Below are 26,030 nucleotides of genomic sequence, written 5' to 3'. Positions count from 1 at the left end.
CTGTCCTTGGCATATTAGTGGAGTGGCGGTCCTTACCCTGCTTTTTCTTTTTGCATGTGCCCTTGCTGTGCACCCTTGTCAGTGTCCACCCATGCTTTATTTCAGGTAAGGTAAGACTGCCTTCTGCTGTTCAGACGTTTACAGAATGCGTTCATGCATGGCTTGATGCACAAGGTCGGTGGATCTACAATCTGCCATAAGGGCATCACCGCGGAAGATGTTCACCTGTTCAGAACAGATGGCATTCACCTAACTGAGGAGGGCATTGCGTTGTTCTTGACCAACCTCCACAATGGCGTGAGGAGAGCCATGCAAGATTGCTAACATGCAGCTTGTGAGAAGAACCCATGACCAAGTCGGACCAGTATAGTAAGTAAAACACTATTATGAAATGTGTTGTGTAAAATTCATGTCTCTGAGCTTGGCAAATAACTGTTATGGAAATTATGATTTTTTTTTTCATATTTTGGTAAATAACTTTGCAAGGGAGCAGCTGAATGTGCCAAGTAATATCTCATTTTGAAGAAAGTATTGCTGGTTCCAACATGGTAAAATAACTGTGGCTGTATGTTTGACACATGTGCAGATATCAAAGTTTGTTTGGGACTTACAGTTATGGAAATTATGATTTTTTTTCATAGTTTGGTAAATAACTTTGCAAGGGAGCATCTGAATGTGCCAAGTAGTATCTCATTTTGAAGAAAGTATTGCTGGTTCTAACATGATAAAAGAATTGTGCCTGTATGTTTAACACATGTGCGGATATCAAAGTTTGTTTTGGACTTAGGTTATGGAAATTATGATTTTTTTTCATATTTTGGTAAATTACTTTGCAAGGGACCATCTGAATGTGCTAAGTAATACCTCATTTTGAAAAGATTATTTATAGTTTTAACACGGTAAAAGAATGGGGCCTGTATGTTGTACTCCTAGGCAGATATCAAAATTTGTTTCGGACTTAGGTTATGGAAATTATGATTTTTTTTCATATTTTGGTAAATAACTTTGCAAGGGAGCATCTCATTGTGTGAAAAAATACCTCATTTTGAAGACAGTGTTAATCCTTACAACATGGTAAAATAACTGTGTCTGTGCACTGTATACACATACAAATATCACTGTTTAGTCTTGTACGAATATGAAAATTATACATTTACAATACTTCTCATTATTATGCCCATATCTTTGCGAGGGAGCATGGTAATCACACAAATGATGCATCATTTTGAAGCTGACATTCAGATGCACAACTTCTACGCTGATATCTAGGCTCTGTCTGTTACAGGCGATGAGATATTATGCTTTGTTTATTTATCAATTATGAGAAATAATATATTAATCATATTTCTGTGCATATCTCATGAAAGGAGCGTCACACAGTAATGGTTAAGGTATCATTTTAAAGCTGACATTCATACTAACAAATTAAATTCAAATTGTATGGGTCTGCATGGTACATAGACCAAGATATTGTGCTTTGCTTTGCCAAAAAGGTAAAAAATATGCACAATATCAGCATTCCTTGCCAAATATTTAATAATGACTTTGATATGCACTATCAACATTTACACTGTTGGAAAGGTGAGTGTCTGCTGAACAACTTTCGCGTTTACATTTTTAGTGTAGCTCTTATAATTAAAGAGTTATGAACATTTGTTTTCTGTATAGTATTACAAATGGATTTTCTGAAAATGAGCTCAGGCTGCACTGTTGTTCCTATGGTGGAATTAAGCAGGCAGCTTTTTCTGAGCTGCTCCAGAGTGAATGAGGTAAAAGAGCAATAGATGTTCAAATGATCACTGCTGCAGTAGCCTTAACTATATTGGTTATATCCTGCCAAGGATTTAGGATATCCTTACCTGCTGGTCAACTCCTCTATTCCTTCACCGTCGCCAAACTATGGAACTCACTTTCGCCTTCTATAAGAAACACAGGCAGCACCACCACCTTCAAGCACAGTAGTTACTGCAACAGTGATCATTCAAACATCTACTGTTGTAGTAAGTTCGACCAAGTGTGGTAGTTTAGCTTAAAAGTTTTTAATTTTGCCTGTATTTAAGCCTTACATTTGCATGGGTTTGTACTCTTTGGAGCTGCTCAACATTTGGAGACTTTTGCCAAAGGTCTGGAAAGAGTCGAAATTCAAGGCATCTATTCCTAAAATCAAAAAATACGTACCTTGTAAATGTATTATGCACTTTGCTGAATGTATTTTATCATTTTGCTGATTTTTACTGTATTTTTCTGCACTTTAAAAAAGCTGTTCTGTTGCTTTAAGTAGCTACTACATAGCATAGACTACATTCAGATCTGCTGAATCTAAACTGTATTGTCACGCTTGAGCACTATTCCAGCCATCTTAAATTAGGAGGGCCCTGCTGCAACCATGTGGCAGAAGTGTGAGCCTCATCTGAATTGGAGATTACTGGAAAAAAGCACATTGTGCGCTTTCCTATTGGTAGTTTGGCTTAAAACGATTTAATTTTGCCTGTAGTTAAGCCTCACTTTTGCGCAGCTGCCTTGTATTTGCGCATAGCTACACACTGCGCAATGGGGTTCAGCTGTACCCTATATAGTCACAAACGCCTTGAAAGACAATTTTTTTCCTAGACAGCTATTAGTGAACCCTCCTAAGCTTCACTGCCGCACTGTGGGAAACTAAGCTGAGCACAGAGAAGCATTGCCATAGTTTTCACCCCTAGCCTTCAAAAGAATAAGCCCTTTTGTTAATCTTAAAGCAACATCTAGCAAACTAGCCCACTCTCCAATAGCAGTTATGGTAAAAACATGCCATAATGGATGGCCAATTTCCAACCATTTCTCTGGGCAGCCTGATAGACATAGGCATCCTGAAGCAATGTAGTAATTGCCTCATGTATACTGACAGCCACTTAATCCTAAAACAAACAAATACAATATGTGAGAGATGTAATTACACTATGAATTTGCAATCAGCTCCCTCAAATAACAACAAACCGGACATCAAACAGGTTGTCAGCACACACACATCACCTCTCACACAAAACAAGGTCAAAACACATAAACACACATATGTGGAGGTACTCAACAGAAGCCTACCAAAAGATCAGAGACCTCCCAAGCTCAAACCACTTACACACACTGCAAAACAAAGAGAATCTACTACACATGTAACAACACACACATCAGCGTCTCAACAAATAAGCCAATAAGGCAAAACACCTCAAAACCACATGTCCTGGTCATAGGTGACTCCATAGTGTGACACATGGATGTCCCCCTCACCAGGCTGGACAAGGAGAAGGTAACTGTCAGCTGCCTGTCAGATGCCAGGATCTGCCAAATCATGCATGCACTCAAGTCAATCAACAACAATTACCGTTATGACAGTGTCATAGTACATCTTGGGGTCAATGACTTGAGACATACCTCTCTGGACTACATGAAAACACACATGGCCAAACTCTCAGATTATGTGTCCCATGCAGGTATGTCTCTAATCTTAAGCATCAGTCTATGTTCACTCAGGATGATGCCACAATATAGACAAAAAATGACTGACCAACAATTGGCTTAGCTTCTGGTGTCAATCCAGGGAGGGAAGGCATGGTTGACAGACCATGCTGCTTTGCAGGAGATGGTCTTCAGCTGTCTCCTCTAGGCTTTCAGATACTAACAAAGGCAATTGCTTTCCCCATAGTGGCATTTTTAGGCAATGTCAAAACAACAACATTTCCGACATAAAAAAATCCACTCCAGACAAACTCAAGGTTATGTTGCTTAATGCTAGCAGCCTAAATGGGAAAATATACTCCCTGGAAGCACTCCTTACCTTGGAGGATGCTGATGTCTGGCAGTCACTGAGACATGGTTTGACACCATAGACAGCACCCCAGTTGTTCAAGGCTACAATGCCTTCCACACATTCAGACCTCAAAATAAGTGAAAAAGCACCAAAAGTGGAGGTGTAGCCATCTTCATTAAAGCCAAATACACCTCCAGACTGGTTAAAAAGTATGACCATCTTGAGCCACTCCAGGTCCAATTAACTTTAGGTAGAACACCTTACCACATTATTGCTAGCTAGAGGTCCCCAACATGAACAAAGAGAAGCACACCGCCCACCTGGACTTACTAGAGTCACTCACTATACAGCCAAATACTTTGGTCATGGGAGATTTCAACTATCCTTCCATCGACTGGGTGACATACATGAGCATAAACATGCTCACCCTAAGGTTCTTGGACTTTATCAATACAAATACTTTGGAACAGCTAGTCTGCACCCATACAAGGAGCTCAAATGTCCTAGACTTAGTACACACCATGAGGGGGGGGGGTCACTGCACTACCCTCTGTGTGTTGCCCACCCTGATACGGTCAGACCATAAATCTATCTCGTTCGAAGTAATGATCAAACCTGACACCCCCACAGGAGTAAAAAAAAAACTGAAGTTTCTCCAAAGCAAACTACAGCCTACTAGACAAAGGTATAAAACTTTCAAACTCCCTGCTAAACCCGCCTAAAATGACTCCTATGCAAAGGAGTACACAAATGCCCTGTATAACCACCTAAACAACTCTACAGACTTGGCTGTACCTAACCAGATCAAAACCAGGTACTCAAGAAAAAACAGGCCACCCTGGTGGATCACAACTGTAAACAGGTTATATAACAAAAGAAAGAAACTGATGTCTAAGAACACAAAAGGAAATTATTCAGCAGAAGAAGAATACCCTCCATAGCTTGAACAAGTAAATCAGATATCTTGTAAAGTCCTCTAAAGCTACTTATAAAGCTAAATTAGCATCCCTAGCTTAGGATAATCATAAGACCTTCCTTAGCTGCATCCAAAAACTAAAAGGGAATGCCCAACTATGTGCCAAACTTATAGTGGATGGTACCTTTCATACCTGCTAGCTGACAGATTTGGTACAAACTTCACCATATTTCCCATACCAGCCATATCCCAAAGCATGCCTGACACCAGTCCTCTACCTAGTACCTCCAAAGAGCAGGTCTCCAAGGCCAAAAACACAGATTCTATGGGACCAGACAGCATCCCAACTGCTTACTAAACAATCTAAAACAAGATCTAGAGGAACCATTTGGCACTCTCTTTAACCTCAGCCCAAGCCCTGGCTTTGTTCCAGTACAGTGGAGAACAGCAACGTTAATCCCCTTGTACAAAGGGGGTCCATCAACCGACACTGGGAACTACAGACCAATAAGCTTAACCAGCCTTATCTTTAAGGCTGGAAAGAATCATCATGGACCTTATCAATGAGGACATAGGCGACCTTCAAAATTCTTGACCCGACTCAGTTTCATTAAGTGTAGATCATGTTCACTGAACCTAGTGGACTTTTCTGAGAATAAGTGTAGATCATGTTTACTGAACCTAGTGGACTTTTCTGAGAATGTCACCAAATCCTTGAGTGATGCCAAAGCAGTACATATTGCCTATCCTGACTTAGCAAAGGCTTTTGACACAATATCCCACTCGGGTATCATTGAGAAACTCTCCCCACTGGAGATTAACTCATACAACACTGGATGGGTAGCCAACTGGCCCACTGACAGAATGCATAGTGTCAAAGTTGGGGATTCCACCTCTACCAGTAGACCAGTTACCTGTGGCGTACCACAAGGATCTATGCTGGGCCCTCTACTGCTTGCAATCTGTTTCTCGAAGTCCAGGCAAAAGTACACAGCCTGTGGTTTACCAAGTTTGCTGATAATTGCAAACTCAGCAGAATCACTGAGTCCTCAAATGATGTTAACATACTACAAAAAGGGCTAACACAGACAAATGATTGGTGCCAAAGCCATGGACTAAAACTAAATGCAAAAAAATGCATTATTATCCCCTTTGGCAAAGAGGAAGTCCCTGCAAATTACAATACTGACAGCACCCACTAAGCTCAAACCCAATGGTGCAAGATTTGGGAACACAGGATGACAGCAATCTAAACTTTGATCGCCATGTGTCCATAGTTGTAAAGAAAGCCTTCTACGTTGCACATCTCATAAGTAAGGGCATCACATCCAAGACTAAAGATATTATAACTCCTCTGTACTCAACCCTCATCAGATCACTAATAGAATACAATGCACCCTTTTGCATGTACCTCACCAGACACATCTGCAGCAGCTGGAGAGGCCACAGGGGTTTTTCACTAAGAAAATTCAGGGCCTACAAAACATGATTTACATGGAAAGACTGAAATCTCGGTCAGTGCACTATGTATCCTAGAGGCTGCTGACAGGCGATTTGTGCCTGGCCTACAGAGCAGTCTCTGACCCTGCCCTAATGGAAATGCTGCATATCCACAAATGAAAGAGGACAAGAGTCACTCACTCCAGGGATCTCAACCTAGCCTACAACATTAACAGAGCATGCTGGAGAGACTGATATATCTTCCAGAGAATGCCACTCCTCTGAAATAAAACTCCCAACTCATGTGAAGCAGAGCTCCTCAATGACCATATCTGAGCACAACCTAGACAAATGGATGGGAGACCATCAATTCATCCTGGGGGTGGCACTATGTCCCTTGTGGAGAGGGGCAGTCAGTGCTGATCACAGATTCGATCTGTGAATATCAACCATCTAATCAAGGTCAATTAGGGAACACAGGTATAATATGGCTACATTTGTAAAGGCCCTAGGGCCATTAGCCTAGTAACCTCCTATGAACTTGCACAACTGTTCTATGTTCATCATATTGATCATTGTTGTAACAGCCTTAGCTTTATTGGTAAATTACCATAGCTAACTACATTTGGGAGCTGAAAGAAGAGTCCTTGAACCCTGGAAAATGGTCCTAGAAATGCTTGATCTAGACCTAGAGAAAGAAGCAAGCTTATATTTTTCTGTAAAGGTATGCACAGAGGGCCAAGTTACAGCTTCTCAAAACATTCTAGAATCCAACCCATTCCAAAAAGCCATAGATGAAGCCAAGGCCTGGTAGAGAGGGCCTCGGCCCTGCCTGGAATAGATTTGTTTTGGTGAATTTAACAAAAGGTAAGCCTTAGGCAACCATATGGAAATGGTCTATTTAGACACAGGTTGTCCCTTCCTCTTACCTTCACAAGAAATAAGCAATTGATCTGAAGATCTGAGAGATATAGTTTTGTCAAGATAGTACCCGAGCTGACTGTGGACATCCAAAGAATGGAGTACCTTTCTCCCTTATTTTTAGATTCAGTAAAGAAAACAAGATGATGGATACTTTGGTTTAAAGTAAACCTGGATGCCACTTTACTCATAAAAGAAAGATTAGTTCTCAAAGAAACTCTGTCCTTGTGGAAATGAGGAAGGACTCACCGTAAGAGCTTCCAACTCAGACACCCTTCTCGCAGAGGTCAGAGCAACTAGTAAAGCTGTTTTTCATGTTAAGAATCTCAAATCAACAGAAAATAAACTCAAGCCAAAGACCATCAGAACTTGGTTTAATAAAACAAACAAGCAAAGCTTTCGGGCTTAACCCTTCTTCAGTGCTAAATACAATGGTAACAACTCTAGTAACACTTACATAATTATATCAAATCACATGACAGCAACCAACCAAATCACATGATATTCATTTCATTCATTTCATCTATTATCATAACATAAAAGTAAAAATGAATATAAAAAATGTAAAATATATAAATCTTAACTTGACACATGCTAGACTATTTTCATTTATATCGCATTTGCTTCTTTATTAAGTCTGCTTTCCGACTTATATCAGCATTGATTCCTGGATATTTGTCTGCGGCTAATCTTCATATTCTCTTGTTTCAGCTATATTATTAATATTACCCCCTCTTATGCTCTTACTAATCACATCAATAACCATATAACTTAAAATCAAGAGCTACAACAAAATTTAAGAGATGTTTGGCCAATGCATTAGTAGAGCCTGTCTACGCATGTCTGAGTGATGTTCTATAATTCGATCTTTAAGCCTTTTCGTAGATTTTTCCACATAGAAGGCAGTACATTTTATACAGGTAGCAAGGTACACTATATTTTCAGTATTATAAGTTAGAAAATTATTAAAAATATGCTTCTGTGATTTTATTGGGTGGGTAAAGATATTATCACTAACGATATATGAGCAACAAACACAGTTATAGCAGGGGAATGTACCCCTTTTTTATTTGTTGCTTCACCATTAATTCTCATTTCTTTATAACTTTTAGTTATGTACTCACCATAACTTCAGATGTTTGGGATCCATCTCGCCTACATTCTGACTGATGGGTTCGGAGCCGATCCTCGGCTCCGACTCGGCACGCTTATGCCAAAGAACGAAGTCTCTTATTGGCTGAGCTTACTATATCCCAGGATGCACCACTACCAGTCCCCCAGATCTAGTTTGTCCGCATACATGCACACACGAATGCACTGCTTATATAACATTGACAGATGATACAAGATAAAACAGTAGAACTCAAACCGTTCAATCTCTTCTGATCTCCAAGGCAGGGGGAAGGAGGGTGGGTATTAGGAATGCAGGCGAGATGGATCCCAAACATCTGAAGTTATGGTGAGTACATAACTAAAAGATGTTATGTGATCCTATCTCGCCTACATTCTGACTGATGGGACAGCGTCCCTAGCACCTAAATCCTGGGTGGCTCACTGGAAAACACTCCTGAGTACCGTGGAACCAAATGATGCTCGCCCTTTAGATGCCACATCCAATTTATAGTGGGAAATGAAAGTGTGCGGGTTGGACCAAGTAGCCGCAGCACAAATCTCAGAAATAGCGAGCTTGGAATGGAATGCAATAGAGGTAGCCATAGCTCTAGTAGAGTGAGCTTTGACAGAAGTTGTAAGTTGTTTATTTGAAGAGGAATAAGCCTGAGTTATGCAATCTCTGATCCATTTGGCAATAGTAGCTTTAGTGATGGTTTTACCCAGTTTATTATCTGAAAAGGACACAAACAATTGATCTGTTTTTCAAATTTGTTGAGTCCTATCTAGATAGAAGCGCAATTGCCTGTGAACATCCAATGTATGGAAGGTGTATTCTGCTTTGTTTGAAAATTTTGGAAAGAAAACTGGTAGCTCTAAAGACTGTTGGAGACAGAGATTGGAACAAACTTTTGGGACAAAAGATGGGTTAGGCCTAAGTGATACTCTATCCTTGTGAAAAATCAAGTACGGTGGTTTGATAGATAGGGCTTGAAGTTCTGAAACTCTTCTTGCAGAGGTAATTGCAATTAAGAAGGCAGTTTTCCAAGACAGATATTTCAAATCACATGTAGCAGCCGGTTCAAAGGGGGAAGATGTTAAGGCACGGAGTACCAAATCAAGATCCCACGGAGGCGCAGGATGGAAAACTGGGGGTCTTAAAAGCACTGCACCTTTCATGAAAGTTTTACATAATCTGCTGCTCATCAACGGTGGGTCTATGGAATCGTGAAATTTGGAGATAGCTGCTAGTTGGACTTTAATAGTAGAGACTGAAGATCCTTGATTAAACAAGGAAGTTAAAAATTTCAAGACCTCTGGTATCGGGGCAGTAATAGGGTCTAAGCCTCTGAGTTGAGCCCAGATAGCAAACCTCTTCCACTTACTGTGATACAATTTCTTAGTGGTGGGTTTGTGGGCTGAAGATAAAATGTGAATAACTTCCGGGTCCAAGGTGTGATTTCTGACTATAGTCGGAAGAGGAGGAGCCAAGCTGTTAATTTCAAAGTGTGAAGGGACTGGTGCTGTTGTCCCGACTGATGAACCAGAAGGTCCGGAATTAGATCCAAGAACCAAGGACCGTCCAGGGTATATTTCTGTAGGTAGGGGAACCATACCTGACGAGGCCAGTATGGGCAATTAGAATCATTGTGGACCCCAATTGGGAAGCTTTCTGGATGACTTTGGGGAGGAGTGGAATCGGAGGGAAAGCATAAAGCAGTCCTGTTGGCCAAGGTTGGACTAGAGCATCCGTAGCAGTCTCCCCTTGACGCGGGGTCAAGGAAAAGAACCTTTTGCACTTCGTGTTTCGTGGTGTTGCAAACAGGTCGCAGCACAGAGTCCCCCACCTTTTGAAAATCTGAGCTGCTACTGTTTCGTTCAGAGACCACTCGTGAGGAGAGAAAATAGTCCTGCTCAGTCTGTCTGCTAATACATTGGATTTTCCTGGAATGTGGGTCGCTACCAGGAAGCGCTTGGTAGCCACTGCCCATTCCCACACCCTCATGGCCTCTCTACAAAGGGGGTAAGATCTGGTCCCTCCCTGTTTGTTTAGATACCAGACCACCGACATGTTGTCTGTGTGGATGGCGATAATGCCTTGAGGGAGAAACTTGTGGAGGGCTTGTAGGGACAGAAGTACAGCCCTCATTTCCAACACATTGATATGGAGAAATGTTTCGTTTGGAAGCCAAGAACCCTGAACTGACCTGCCCAGACAATGCCCCCCCCCACCCCGTCTGGGAGGCATCCGTTGTCAAGGTGGCCACCGGAGGGGGTATAACAAAGGGTCTTCCCTGATTCAGATTGGATGGCAGAAGCCACCAGCGGAGGTCCCGTTTGCACGTTTCTGTAATCAGTATGTGATGATTGAGGGGGAGATCCTGAAAGGACCATTGTGTCGATAATAGCCACTGGAGAATCCTCATGTGCAACCTTGCCAGAGGAACTAGGAGAACCGTGGCAGACATTGAACCTAAAAGTTGCAGGACCATCCTGGCTGGGGCTTTGGATCTTAGAAGCAGGGCTCGGACTTGATCTTGTAATGTTTGTATCCTTTCAGTAGGAAGGAAGATTCGCATTAATTTTGAGTCTATCTCTGCTCCTATGAATCTTATGCGCTGAGAAGGCAGCAAGACAGACTTTGACCAGTTGAATGTAATTCCCAGGGAAGCACCCAGGAGATGGTGGCTTGTAGGTTCTCTAGTAGTAGATGCCTGGTGGTGGCAGTCAGGAGCCAGTCGTCCAGATAGGGAAACACTTGGAATCCGAGACTCCTCAGGTGAGCAGTCACTACTGCCAAACACTTGGTGAACACCCTGGGGGCTGTGGTGAGACCAAAGGGCAGTGCACAAAATTGGAAATGACTGTCTCCCAGGCTGAAGTGCAGATACCTCCTGGACGCCTGATGTATCGGTATGTGATAATAGGCGTCCTTGAGATCTATGGAGCACATCCAAACATCTTTCTCCAACAATGGGAGAATGGATTGTAAAGTGACCATTCGGAATTTGGACTTCGTGATGGACTGGTTTAGTTTGCTGAGATCCAAAATGGGTCTCAGGTCCCCTGTCTTTTTTGGCACTAAAAAGAACCTTGAGTAATTTCCGGATCCGATCTGGTCTGTGGGGACCGGTTGGATGACTCCTTTTCTAGCAGCTTTGAAGCTTCTACGGCTGCAATTTCCCTTTGACTGGGTGGTGGGTCCGGGATTTTTGGACGGTGGGGTGGGTGTGAAGGGAATGGTGTAACCTCCGGCAATAATCCGAAGCACCCAGCTGTCCTGAGTAATAGACTCCCAGGCTTTTAGGTGCTTGGGAATACGGCACCCGACTGGCTCCGGAGCAGCACAGACGGGCAATCCCTCATGGAGTGTGGGAGGCTGAAGAGCCACGAAAGGACTCGCGGTCTCCAGTGTTGCGGGGCCTCTGCCGCCTCTGGGACGGCGTCTCCCAGAAAAATTTCCCCTCCTCTGCCTCTGGAAGGGGAATCTTCCTGCTGTTGAGGAAAGAATTTCTGTGATTTGCGGAACCACATCTTCCCTCCTCTTTCAGCCTTGGGATAAGGCCGAAAGGGAGTGGAAAATCGTGCTCCTACGGCAGATAAAGTCTTTCCCTCCTGCTCACAGCGGGTAAGAGTGTCTTTTACCTTGGGTCCAAACAAAGAGGACCCATCAAAGGGAGCGTCGGCAAAGGAAGACTTGAAGGCCTCCGCGAAATGACACAAACGGAGCCAGGCTTGTCTTCGTAGAGCCACGCCTGTGCCTGCCGCTCTTCCCGCCCCTTCGGCCGCATATGAAATGAACCTCATGGACGAGTTAGAAATCGAGGTAAGGGTAGCCAACTGAGAGCCAACCGACTGGGCTAGCTGCTCAGGTAGGTTACCCGAGAGGGAGTCTGAGAGCTCCTTAACCAGATCCCTCTGTAGTCTGGTGAAATGTGCCAAATAATTCAGGGACCTCAGAGTAAAGGCCGCTGAACTCAGGGTGCGCTTCCGCATCGGTCCATGCTCCTAGACTCCTTATTAGGAGGATGGACGGACGTCGAAGCCTCTGCCACGTCCTGCTGGGTAGCAGATGCCACCACCATGGCATCTACAGCCACGCCTTTCGTTAAGAACTCCTTCTCGGGTGGGGTAGACAAAAATTTGTTAGGGCGAGAAGGCACTGGTTCCACAGTATCTGGATGTTCCCACACCCTCCGACAAACCAAATCTAGGAGCTCGTCGAAGGGCGGAGACACCCAGGAGGCGGAGGGCTGAGCCCCGAAGGCCTTGAGGAACACCGACTCATCAGCGGAGGGGGGTTTGGAATTCCAGCCGCCGCGTTGCTTGAGGATCTCTAGAATGTCTGCAAATGAGACATCATCCGAGGACGACTTTGGGGACCCCTCCGCATCATCAAGATCAGTGTCCGATGTAAGAGACTCATCGGGGGAGTCTACGTGCTTCCTCTTGCACGATCTCTTCCTTGGGGCTCCTCCGAAGACAACTCCGAAAGACCCTCAGGAGGAGGGGAACCCCCAGTGGGGGTAACCTCAGGCCCCGGGGCTCTGCTGCCTAGAGACAGGGGAACTGCCAAAGACCCAGTCTCCATGCCCAGGGAAGGTGCCGGTAAAGCCGTAGAGATGGCCAAAGAAGATTTGGCCAAGGCACTCCTCATAGCTCTGAAGGCCGGACCCCAGAATCCTGGGAGGGTCCAGTCTCGAGCCATGATAGCAGACGGAAGTCCGCGGCGAAGCACCGAGAGGGAGGCTTGGAACCGACTGCATTGGTCCCAAATGTCACCCCGGCCCGGCCGAAGAAGTCTGTGCTAAACTCGACCCGAAGGCGGGGTTGGAGTAAGGGTCGGAGCCGACCCTAGGATCTCCACTGGCTCCATCAGCACCTGCTCGACGGAGCCGGGCGGTCGGAGGAGGAATGGCAATGGAATGGGCTATCGGCTCCGAAGCCAATTGGGTCGGAGCCGAAACTAATTTCTGAAAGACTGGGGACTGGAAAAGTCTTTGGAGTACCCTGTCTATGTCCGAATCTGACATCCTTGATGACCTGGAAGAGACCGAACGGGTCCGAGTAGGCCTCTCCAACGGCTCCAAGGGACTAGGGGACCGGCTCCGAATCGACTCGATAATTATCGGCGCCGAAGGAGTGTCCAAACCAATTTCCATCGGTGCGAAGGGCTTCGGCACCGAGGAGGAAGTGTCTGAGGACAACCTTCATCGGCTCCAAGATCAGTGGAGCCGATGAAGGTAACCCGCCTCGAGGCCCCAGCCGCCGGCTCCGAACCCAGAGGAGTCGAGGCTGGAGGCATCGAGGCAGACCGTTCCGTGGAGCCGAAGGAGAAGCCTGCCTATGTCTTTTGGCGGTCGGTTCCGACGGGCTGGTCGGAGCCGACGCCTTTTTCTTCTTTGCAGGAGAAGGAGAGGAAGCTAATGCCTCTTCAAATGAGGGTTTAATAAGGCCTTTTAAAATAAGTTTATTTTTCCTCTCTTGGAGGACCCTCGAGGAAAACGCGTGGCACACGCTACAGGACTCCTGCAAATGTTTGGCGCCCAAACAGTACACACAGAGAGAATGGTCATCTGTTATTGACATTTTGAAACTGCACTTAGTGCACTTCTTAAAACCTGAAGGCCTAGGAGCCTGTGACATTATGGCAACCAATCTAGTGAACAAGCAAAAACAAAACACACTAACTATCACAGAAAAAATTCTTTTTTTTTTTTTTTTTTTTTTTTTAACCAAAGACTGTCACAATAGAAAAATAACTAAAAGGATCCAAGAACCCTAAAATAAAACGGGACTTGAATGACAACTGACTGACAGGGGAAGGCCCTTCAACTCAAAGGGGACCTCTAGTCAGAAAATACGCAATCACCACACAAATATTTTACAAAAAAATATTCACTCATACACAAAAACACGAGATAGCTGTTAAAACAGCTTTTTGTTGAAATTTTAGGAAATCCCTGACAGGAAAGTAAGTGAAAAAAACACTACTTAGCTCAGCCAAGCTCGAGACCACGTCTTTGCTTGTTAGCGGCAAACGAGATCTGGGGGACTGGTAGTGGTGCATCCTGGGATATAGTAAGCTCAGCCAATAAGAGACTTTGTTCTTTGGCATAAGCGTGCTGAGTCGGAGCCGAGGATCGGCTCCGAACCCATCAGTCAGAATGTAGGCGAGATAGGATCACATAAAGTACAGTTTTGTACCTACCATAAATGTAGATGTTCGAGGATCCCCATTGCTGCAGTCCTTACTATTGGGGTGTAGTCCGCTGTCCAGTCGGCCCGAATACCAGAGTATATGGCTGGCGTCGGTCAGGGCGCATTAGACTGGCGTCAGTACGTCAGGGTACTAATGCGCATGACCGACGCCATATCCTCAGTCTTTTCTTGCCCCAGATGTCAGAAGACCCTAAAAAGACAAGGCCCAAAATACCTGCACCAAAAATATGTACAATATATACAAGAATATATACAAAAATATCAGCATGTAACCTCACCTACACAACCACCCCTAAACACAGAGGGGAAGGAGGGAGGGTAAATTGGACTGCAGCAATGGGGATCCTCGAACATCTACATTTATGGTAGGTACAAAACTGTACTATGTTCTTCGTTCCCCATTGCTGCAGTCCTTACTATTGGGTAGAATCCCAAAGCAGAGGTAAGGGAGGCTGGCAAATCATAAAGAAGCAGGAGCTGACAACATGCCTTGCAAAACAGCTGTGGCAAAACCAGCCCTAGACTTAGAGTAGATAGGAAGGTGATAATGCTTAGAGAAAGTATGCACTGAACTCCAAGTAGCTGCTTCCAAAATATCCTTAGTTGCCACCCCTTAGAAATGCTGTTGAAGTGGCAGTAGCCCTAGTGGAATGAGGCCTAATCCCAGCTGGAATCTCCTTGCCATGATGGGAATAACAAAATGCAATGCAAAAGCCAATCCACCTAGAAATAGTTTGTTTTGACACAGGCTTGCCCTGAACTCAAAGCAAAAGAAACAATCAACTGCTGAGACTGCCTAAAATCCTTAGTCCTGCTTAAATAATTACGCAATTGCCTGTGTACATCTAAAGTGTGCAAAATCTTTTCCCTTTATTTTGGGGTCTGCATAAAAGTAGGCAAATGAATAGTTTGGTTTAAAGCCACACTAGAAACCACCTTTGGCATAAAGGAAGGATTAGTACGTAATGATACCCTATCCTTATGGAAAATCAAAAGGGCTCTACTGCCATAAGGGCCTGCAACTCAGACACCCTTCTTGCAGAAGTAATAGCCAACAGAAAAGCAGTCTTCCATGACAAGTATTTCAATTCAGCAGTAGCCGCAGGCTCAAAAGGTTGTAGAGTAAGTTTTTTCAACACAAAATTGAGATCCCAAGCAGGAGTAGGAGCTCATTGGGGTCTTATATTCTTTGCCCTCTAAGAAAGAGTTTGAACAAAGGATGCGAAAACAAAGGTGGGTCACAATCACAGTGAGCTGAAATTGCTGCAGCATGAATCTTAATGGAAGAGAAGGACAAACCTTTGTCCAATAACTCAGTAAGATATTGAAGAGCCACACTCAAATTAGGCTCAGAAATCTCCAAATTCTTTGCTGTACTCCAAAATAAAAATCTCTTCCATTTTTCTGCGTACACCTTCCTTGTACTAGGTCTTCTAGCTTCCATAATCACATTTAAAACTTGTTGAGGAAGTTGAGACCCGCTGTGTTTCAACACAGAATATGCCAGGCTGTTAGATGAAGAGAGTGAAGCTTGACATTGAGCAGATGACCGTCCTTCTGAGATAACAGATGAGGAATCAGAGGTAAAGGCCATGGAGGCTTCTTTACCAGACTCCGTAGTAGTGGGTACCAGTGTTGCGAGGCCAATCTGGAGCTATCAAAATCATCCTTGGCCTGTCTTGTCTGACCTTTAATAGTACCTTTGGAAGAAGAGGCAGAGGTGGAAAGGCATACACATGAAGGTTTTTCCAACTGAAAGACAGAGCATCCACTTTCCAAGCTGTGTGATGAAACCCCTTTGTGCAATACTTTGGCAGCTGGTGGTTTAGTGGAGAAGCGAACAGATCTATGTCTGGAGTTCCCCATGACACTGTCAATTTCTGAAATACATGAAGATCCAGTTTCCACTCGTGGGGATCCATGATTTGCCTGCTTAACACATCTGCTAAGGAGTTCTGTGCTCCTGGCAGAAACCTTGCCTGAAGAGTTAGTTGCAAGCTTAGCAGTCTCCCATAAAATCATTGCTTGCCTGCATAGAGGATAAGAATGTGTTCCCCTTGCTTGTTGATGTACCACATGACAGTTGTGTTGTCTGTTAGAATCAACACCTGCCCTGGAAGAAGTAACTCCTTGAAAGCCATTAATGCAAACTGGACTGCTAACATCTCCTTCATGTTGATATGTAGATGCTGTAGTCTGGCAGGCCACTTGTCTTGTATCCACTTTCCATTTAGATGAGCTCCCCAAGCAATGTCCGAGGCATCTGTCGTTAAAATCTCACTCGCCTCTGGCCGGGTCACAGAGAGTCCCTTGTTTAGGTGACATTCCTGAGCCCACCACAAAATTCTTTTTGCAGGCAAGGTATTATTTGAATGACAGTGTCCAAATCCTGGCAGTGCTGTGTCCATACATTTTTGAGATACCATTGTAGCTTCCTCATATGCAGTTTGGCATTGGGAAGCACCAGAATACAAGATGCCATGAACCCTAATGCTTGAAGGACTGTCCTTGCAGTCAGCACGGACTGATGAGATAGTTGATGGAAGTAAAGTGATAGACTCTTTTGTTTGTCCGGGGTTAAAAGGCCATCTGGGCTGCTGTATTCAGTCTCACACCCAGAAAGCACATGTCTTGAGAGGGTACTAGACTGGACTTTATTTCGTTCACAGAATACCCTAGGCATCTTAGCACTGCTATAACATATTCCAGATGCTGTAGAAGGTCTTCCTTTTCTTGAGCCAGAATCAGGCAGTCGTCCAAGTAAGGATAGATTTGAATTCCTTGTAGCCTGAAGTAAGCTATCACTGGAGCCAGAACCTTTGTGAATACTCTGGGCGCAGTAGATAAGCCAAAGGGCAATGCAGAGAACTGATAATGAGAATTTCCAGCTCGAAACCGCAGATACTTCCTGCAACTTAGCCTTATAGGCACACTCGCAAAACTGCTTCTGCATCGGACCATGCGGCAAAAAAGACTGGGGATATGACGTCGGTCATGCGCATTAGTACCCTGACGTACTGACGTCAGTCTAATGCGCCCTGACCGACGTCAGCCATATACTCTGGTATTCGGGCCGACTGGACAGCGGACTACACCCCAATAGTAAGGACTGCAGCAATGGGGAACGAAGAACATCATCCTTTGTTTAATGCTCTTACTATTCCTGTATGCAAATTTTAGTTCATTACCAATAATCTTCTCAAGACCTGCCATCAATTTTAAGATATGCCAGTTCTTTGCTATTATTTTTCTTATCTCTTGTGTTCTCCTGTTTATGTTGTTACATATCTAGGACTTGATCATGACTTCTTAGTTCATTAGTATTCTCCCCAAAATAGGGTTTCGCTGTATCAGACCTATGTGTAATTCCTTTCTAGTAGGCTCTGGTCATAACCTTTCTCTTTAAACTCTTGAGCCATTCCATCCATCTGATGCAAAAGCCTTTCTTCATTTGTGTTCAAGTCTGCTTACCCTTAGTTTTGACTCTTAACCACTCCATTAAAAACATGTGGTGCATGCATGCTGTTTTTGTGAACATAACAATTAGCATGAACACTTTTCTTATAGATGGAAGTAGATAAAGATTGCCAATCTTATCAATTTTTACATCAAGAAACTCTATTGATCACACAGAATAATTCATTTTAAATTAAAAAAAAATCAGTTGTAGTATTAAGATATTCTACAAACTTGTTTTAAATGATCTTCATTTAATATTCATATACATTCACATGTAATTATATTCATTTTACTTTTATGTTATGATAATAGATGAAATGAATATCATGTGATTTGGTTGGTTGTTGTCATGTGATATGATGTAATTATATAAGTGTTAGTAGAGTTGTTACCATTGTATTTAGCTCTGAAGAAGGGTTAAACCCGAAAGCTTTGCTTGTTCGTTTTATTGTTTTATTAAACCAAGTTCTGACGGTGTTTGGCTTGAGTTTATTTTGTGTTGGTTTTACGTTTATCTCAAGTCTGAGTTTACCACTACTTTATTCTTTTTCTTTTTATAAGAATCTCAAATCAGCCAGATTGGCTGGTTCAAATAGAGCAAGTGTAAGCTTCTCTAACATAAAAATAAGATGCCAAGGAGGGTTCACCAGTATACTTGGAGGTTTCTTATGCAAAACCCTCTTTCAAGAACATTTTGACATGAGACTGCCTTGAAAGAGGAGGATCTATGGGCAGACATGCTGAAATGGCCAGTAAATTAACTCTGACAGAGGAATAAGAAAAGCCGTAGGATAGTAACTCACACAAATATTGTAAAACCAGAGAACAACTAGTCCTGACGGTGCCTGTTATGTTGTTGGCACCAACTAGAAAACCTTTTCCATTTACTAATAAATGATTTTCTAGTAGCAGACTTTCCTGTTTCCATTAGTACCTGCTGCACATACTCTGCAAACAGGTACCTGCAAGGAATTAAGACTATCATCCAGGCAGTCAATAAAATGATAGATGTCAGGGTGTATCAAACACCCCTCTTCTTGTGTGAAAATATGCAACCTTTGAGGAAGCTTGTGATAATTGCCCCTGGCCATTTCTGAAGGAAGTGAGAACCAAAGTTGCCTAGGCCAGAAGGCAGTCAGCACAATGATCTTGAGGGATTCCTTCTGAATCTTCAGAAGTACCCCATATATTAATGGAATGGGTGAAAAAGCATACATGAACATTCCTTGTCAGTTGATTATTCAAACAGAAGGCAAAAAGGTCTGCTTGAGTAACTCCCCACAGGTGGATCAAATGTTCAAAGACCACATGGTCTAGTTTCTGCTCATGAGGGACTGCCCTTGATCTTCTCAGCTTGTCTGGTGCACAATTTTGCTCTGACAGAATGTAGGATGCCTGTAGACTGAAATTGTGCTGTGAAGCTATAGCCCAAGCTAACATGGCTAGTCTGCAAATTGAGTACATACTAGTTCCCCTTTGCTTGCTAATGTACCACATGACTGTGGTATTGTCTGAAACCACTTTGAAGTGATCAAGGGGGGCCAAAGATTGTTCAGAGAATTGAGCTACTTGATCATTGAAAGCATCTCCTAGATATTTATGTGCTTGTATAACTCCTTAGTGTCCCACACACCTGCACTTTTACCCCTCCTAAAACCGTTTCCCAAGCAAAGTCTGAAGTGTCTCTGGTGACAGAGGGCTTTGGAGAAGGTAGGGAGAATGGGGAGACCTGGATTTAAGGATATCTGTTGTCCCCACCAAAAGATTGCTCCTCTAACAAACCCCAGCACTGGGATCTGAAAAGAACCCTTGATGCTGAGACCAAAGAGATTTCAAATACCACTGTATCTTTCTCATATGGATTCTTGCCAGGGGTATCATGAGAATCAAATGTCATTTGACCAAAATCCCTAGGTATTCCCTCACAGCGACCAAAGTCTGTGTGATAAACCTCAGAAAGAGATCTAAATAAGGATCTATTTTTTTTCATGTGAAAGAAAAGCTCTTTGAACTGAGTTGTCTAACTGACATCACAAAAACACAATCATGTGTGAGGGAGTCAAGAAAGACTTTTGAATGTTCTCTTGGAATGCCAGCTTGTGTAAGAAATCTCTCACCAAAGAGGTAGATTTGTGACGCTTCGAACAAGACTCTGCAAAGATAAGCAAGTTGCCTAAATATGAAAAAATGTGGATACTCTGTAGCCTACATTGAGCTATAGCTGGAACTAGACACTTTGTGAACACTCTTGGTGCAATGGATAGTCCAAACGTTAAGGTAGAGAACTGATAAAGTGATCCATACACACAAAACCTTAAGAAACGTCTGAAGTCTGGATGAATAGGACTGTGATGAAACACATCTTCTAAGACGAAGAAAAGGTAAAAGGTTGTGAAGTGAAGTTATTTTGAATTAGGGCAATATCACAACAAACTGATTTAGGAAAGAAAGTTCCAGAACTGGTCGTCCAAGTATTTTCTTTCTTTAATACTACAAACATCCTTGAATAAAAGCATTTCCCTACTTGAGAAGAAGGAACTGGTTCTATAAAGTCCTTGAGAAAGCATGTGATGAAGAACAGGTGGAAACAAAAAAAAGAGTCTGATCTTGATTATGAGGAATGACCCCCTGGCAAAGAGGAATTTCTCCCGTTGCCATCTGTAACCTTGATAAATGAAACTCAAAACCTATGTGTATGAAGCAATCTGTTGCCAAAGAGTAAACTGAAGATTAAGACTTTCTGGAAGAAAAAGGGGCCCAGGGTGGGAGAAGGTTACAAGGTCTCTTGAATAGTCATTCATACACATTGGACTGTCCTTTGTTTTGGAAAGTTAGGGACTTCTTTTAGGAACTCCCCTCCCATTCCTTCTTAAATGTCTCTTTATGTGAATTCTGATGAGATTGTTTATTCTGTCTTCTGCCAAAAATGGAAGAGGAAAAAGACAATCCCTTGCACGGTTTGAAAAAGAAAGCTGAAAGCTTGCCTCTTCCATCACACTTTTCGATCACCTCTGCAGCAGAGAGGCAAACACTAAATTTCTATCCAAGGGGGAATGTAAAATGTCATTTTTAACATGATCTGGAATGATTTGAGACTGCAGCCATGCAAAACTCCTTAAATCAGTACCAGTGGCCGCAGCCCTGGAAGAAGTATAAACATAGTCATACTTACACTGCAAGCACGGAGTACTGACCTGTACAAAAGAAGAAACTAAGTTATTTAAAGCAGATTTTTCCTCACAAGAAGAAACTGCAAATAAACATTCCTCATTTGTTCACAATTTGTCAAAACAGACTAACATATGAATTTGATAATTCAAAATTCTGAAAACCAAGGTTGCAGAACTATACACTTTTTCCTCATAGCTATCAATAATTTTCTCATCCTTATCAGAAATAGTAGGGCTGGAATTAACTAAATACTTAGCAGCCAGTAGGATCAACCAAGGCCACAGCTACTGGGTCACGCTTGGAAATAGTGTAAAAAATATAAGACTAAGGAATTTTATATATCTTATCTGCCTTTTTAGGGGCAACTGGCTGACTAACATGGAAATTTCAGACAGTAACACACACCCCTTAAAACTGAAAGACAAGGAGGAATGGGGTGTAGGTTCTGGAAAATCCTTCTGTAACAACTCATATTTTCTGAGGGACTAAAAAACTTCAGTGCCACTGGTACATTCTTGCAGTAGTCTCAGAGAAAAAGAACCATCCTCCAACAGGGAGAACCAGAAATTGAACTCTGAGTCTGAATAAGAAAAAAAATTAAGCTGTAGGCCCAAAAGCAGTCTGAGTCAATTTTTCCAGGACAAAAATTAAGGTCCCAGGAAGGAGGAATAGGCTTCCTGGGAGGCCTAACATGAAAGATGTCTTTAAGAAATTGTTTGACCTGAAATCTAGAAGCCAAATGAGGGGGTCAAATGCAGACAAGCAAGCATAGCTGACAGACAGGCTTTAAAAGAAGAGTATGCCAACCCAGCATTGAGCAATTCACACAAATAAGAGAGAACCAAAGGAACTTCCACAGAAAGTGGATCCAGGTTACAAGCAAGACACCAAACAGAAAATCTCTTCCATTTGGACAAATAAGATTTCTTGCTAGTGGTTTCCTGGCCTCCTGCAGAACCCTAAGCACATTCTCAGAAAAAAGGTGCCTAAAAGGGATCAAAACCCTATCACTCATGATGTCAGTTGAAGAGTGGACAAGTGGGTATAGATGAGATACCTCTTGTCTTGTGTGAGTAGGTCCACCCTGTGAGGTAACCTATGATGAATGCCCTTGGCTAAATGCAGACAAAGAGGGAACCCAATGCTGTCTGGGCCAAAAGGGAGTCACAAAAAAGAAGTTACGCCCTTACCATAACGTTCCATGTGAGTTGTTCATCTTGCCTTTTTGTTCTTACACATGGGTCGGAGCCAATCCCTCGGCTCCGAATCGGCTGCTTTTAAGCTCAAACTCTCAGAGAAGCTCGAGACCTAGTGTATATCCCATGATGCTCTACTGTGAATCTCCAGATCTAGTATGCTGCAACCAAGACAGCCTACAGGAAGAAATGAAACTATATTGTCTACCTATGAAGGTAGCTAAAAGATTGTAGATAGGAAAAACAGAATATGCAATACAGACTGACAACTCGACCAATCTACCAAGGCAACCATCCTGCTTGACTGGAGGGGGAAGGTGGGTGGGAATGTGAGAACAAAAAGGCGAGATGAACAACTCACATGGAACGTTATGTTAAGGACATAACTTCTTTATGTGAAGTTGTTCTATCTCGCCGTTTTGTTCTTACACATGGGTAGCGTCCCAAGCACCCTGATCCTGGGTGGCTCATGGGAGAACATTCCTGAGCACAGTGGAACCAAAGGTAGCCCTGTCCCTGGAGGTCCTATCCACTTTGTAATGACTGATAAACGTGTGAGGTTTTAACCACGTGGCAGCTGCACAGATGGTATCTAAGGGTAATCGAGCTGCATGAGCTAATGACATAAAAACAGCTTGTGTAGAGTGGGCCTTGACGTTAGATTCTAATGGCTGACTAGTGGAGGCATAAATGGATTTGATGCAGTCAGACAGCCACTTAGACAACGTGATTTTTGATACTGCAAAATCTTTCCTATTTTCTGCGTAAGAGACGAAATGTTGATCCGATTGACTGAAATCTTTCGTTCTATCTAGACAGAACCTCAGTTGTCTGTGTACATCAAGTTTGTGTAACATATATTCCAGTCTGTTGGTATGGTGCCTGAAGAAGGTTGGAATCTCAATGGACTGATTTAAGTTGGCTTCTGAACAGACCTTGGGAAGAAAGGTAGGATTAGTCCTAAGGGAGACTCTATCGGGGTGAAAAATCAAATATGGGGGTTTGGAGGACAAGGCTTGAAGTTCGGAGACCCTACATGCAGACGTAATGGCTACCAGGAATATAGTTTTCCAAGACAGGAACTTTAAGTGACAGGATGAAGCGGGTTCGAAGGGGGCGAGCATGAATTGGGATGAAACCAGATACAAATTCCAGGATGTCTGATAGGTGGTCTGAGATGGTGGGTTGCTTTTAAGAATGCTTTACACAGTCTATGTGACATGATGTTAGACCCATTAAACCCCACATGGAAACTGGAAATAGCTGCCAATTGGACTCTAATGGTGGCAGCTGCTGCGCCATTATGGAACAAGGTAGATAAGAACTCTAAGATGATATGAACAGGTGCTACATAAGGATCAATGTCAAGTTGAGAAGCCCAGTGAACAAACCGTTTCAATTTGTTATTGTATAGCTTCCTAGTAGATAGTTTATGAGAGGAAACTATAATATGCTGGACCGCAGAAGAAAAATCTTGAGACCTGGCTAATGTGGGAAATGGAGCAGCAAAGCTGTCAGTTTTAGGGAGGTGAGAGAGGGATGAAGAACTCCTGGCAAATGAGTCAGTAGATCCGGCACTGGGTCCAGGATCCATGGTACTTCCACTTGATACTTCCGCAAGAAGGGGAACCAAATCTGTCGAGGCCAAGACGGGGCTATCAAGATCACAGTTCTTCCCAGACTTTTGGCTTTCTGCATGAATTTGGGAATTAGGGGTATTGGCAGAAAGGCATACAAGAGGCCCGGAGGCCAATCGTGTACGAGTGCATCCCTCGGTTTGTTCCCCGGCGGGGGATAAAGGGCAAAGTAGCTGGTGCATTTGGCATTCATTGGAGATGCAAATAGGTCGCAACAAGGCTGGCCCCATCTGCGGAAGATCTTTTCTGCCACCTTCTGTTTGAGAGACCACTCATGAGGCAACAGCATGGCTCTGCTTAGTTTGTCCGCTATCACGTTGGATGACCCCGGGATGTGTGTTGCTATCAGAAAGCGTCTGGTGGATACAGCCCACTGCCAAATTCTTAGGGCCTCCCAGCATAAGGGATATGATCTGGTTCCCCCTTGCTTGTTGATATACCAGACTACCAACACGTTGTCTGTCTGGATAGCAATTGTACCTAGAGGAAGAGAATCATGAAAGTGTTGCAACGCTAGGAACACCGCTCTCAGCTCTAGGACATTTATATGCAAATGTGTTTCCATGATTGACCAAGTGCCTTGGACAGTCTTTCCCTGAAATAGCCCTCCCCCCACCCTATCAGGGAAGCATCCGTGGTCACTGTGGCTGTGGGTTGGGGAAGAACAAAGGGACGTCCGATTATCACTTGGTCGCTGTTCAACCAAGTGAGATCCTTCTTGCAAAGATTCGTTAGTCGGATCTCGTGTGACATGGGCGGATGTTGGTAACACCATTGTGTGAAGAGTAGACACTGGAGTATTCGCATGTGCATTCGACCTAACGTAACTGCTATCAGTGTGACTGCCATTGTGCCTAAAAGCTGCAATATTTGGGATGCAGGAGCTTTGTTCCGGACCAACAGGCTGGATAATTGATTTTTTAGAGATACAATTCTTGATTGGGGCAACGTGATCCTTGCATTGACGGTGTCCAGTTCTGCCCCTATAAATGTAATATGCTGCGAGGGCGATAACGCAGATTTTTCGAAGTTTAGGGTTATACCCAACTGGGAACAAAGGTTTATGGTGTAGTCTCTTGCTTGTATTAGTTGATGCCTGGAGGTGGCGGTGAGGAGCCAGTCGTCCAGATATGGAAACACCCGGAATCCCAATCGTCTCAGGTGAGCCGTGACCACTGCCATACATTTGGTGAACACCCTGGGAGCTGTGGTGAGACCAAAGGGCAGGGCTCTGAATTGGTAATGACTGGCCCCCAGCTGGAAATGCAGGTGATCTCTGGATGATCTGTCCATTTTGATGTGGTAGTAAGCATCCTTGAGATGTATAGAGCACATCCAATTGCCCGTTGCTAAGAATGGGAGAATTGATTGCAGTGTGACCATCCGGAACGTCTCCTTCTTGACGAAGGTGTTGAGTTTGCTGAGGTCTAGTATGGGCCTCCAGTCCCCTGTTTTCTTTGGAACTAAAAAGAACCTTGAGTAAGTTCCGGATCCTATTTGGTCCACCGGGACTGGCTGGATGACTCTTTTGTCTAGCAGGTTTTGGATTTCTATGGCTGCTAGTTCTCTCAGACTGGGTGGAACATCTGGGATCCTTGTACCCATGGGGGAGTTTGTAAAAGGAATGTAGTAACCTCTGGCAATGATGCTTTTTACCCAAGAATCCGTTGTAATGCTTAGCCAGGCATTTGGGTATAAAGCCAAGCGACCCCCGACTGCCTCCAGAGTAGGACAGCCAGGCTTCCTTTCAGGAACGTTGATAGGGCTTCCCAGAGACCTGTCCCTGTTGCCCTGGTTTTGCAGAACGCCTCTGCCATTTGGACGGCGTCTTCCATTTTTGCCCACTCCTCTGCCCCTAGAGGGGGTATCAGTAGGTGTGTTTTGGAAAGCTACTTGGGGTTTCCGGAACCACATTTTCCCACTTCGTTGCCCTTTGAGGTACGGTCTAGATGAAGTGGAAAAACGGACTCCAACAGCAGACAGAGTCTTTCCTTCTTGTTCACACCTAGTAAGTGTCTCCTTAACTTTGAGTCCGAACAAGGCGGATCCATCGAATGGGGTATTGATGAAGGAAGATTTAAAGGCTTCTGCAAAGGAGCAAAGGTGCATCCAGGACTGTCTCTGAAGAGCTATCGCTGAGCCTGCCACCCTACTCGATCCATCGGCAGCATAAG

The 26,030-nt window shown here is 43.6% G+C and overlaps 1 protein-coding gene and 1 long non-coding RNA gene across 4 annotated transcripts in view; one reads left to right on the top strand and one right to left on the bottom strand.

Moving 5' to 3' along the window:
- LOC122802621 (cyclic AMP receptor-like protein A) overlaps positions 1 to 26,030 on the bottom strand; it is a 3,720,933-nt gene that overhangs the window by 3,550,861 nt on the left and 144,042 nt on the right. The window lies entirely within an intron of this gene.
- The window catches only part of LOC122802622, a 10,232-nt gene continuing 3,886 nt past the window's right edge, over positions 19,685 to 26,030 (top strand). Inside the window, exons 1-2 of the long non-coding RNA XR_006364963.1 lie at positions 19,685 to 19,696; positions 20,084 to 20,090. This is a non-coding gene — a long non-coding RNA (uncharacterized LOC122802622). The remainder of the gene's footprint in view (positions 19,697 to 20,083; positions 20,091 to 26,030) is intronic.

The sequence above is a fragment of the Protopterus annectens genome, chromosome 5.part0 (genome assembly GCF_019279795.1).
Source record: "Protopterus annectens isolate FY-2018-M chromosome 5.part0, PAN1.0, whole genome shotgun sequence".
Lineage (NCBI taxonomy): Eukaryota > Metazoa > Chordata > Ceratodontiformes > Protopteridae > Protopterus > Protopterus annectens.
The sequence above is the reverse complement of the archived record's forward strand: the minus strand, read 5'-3'. Positions and strand labels throughout refer to the sequence as shown.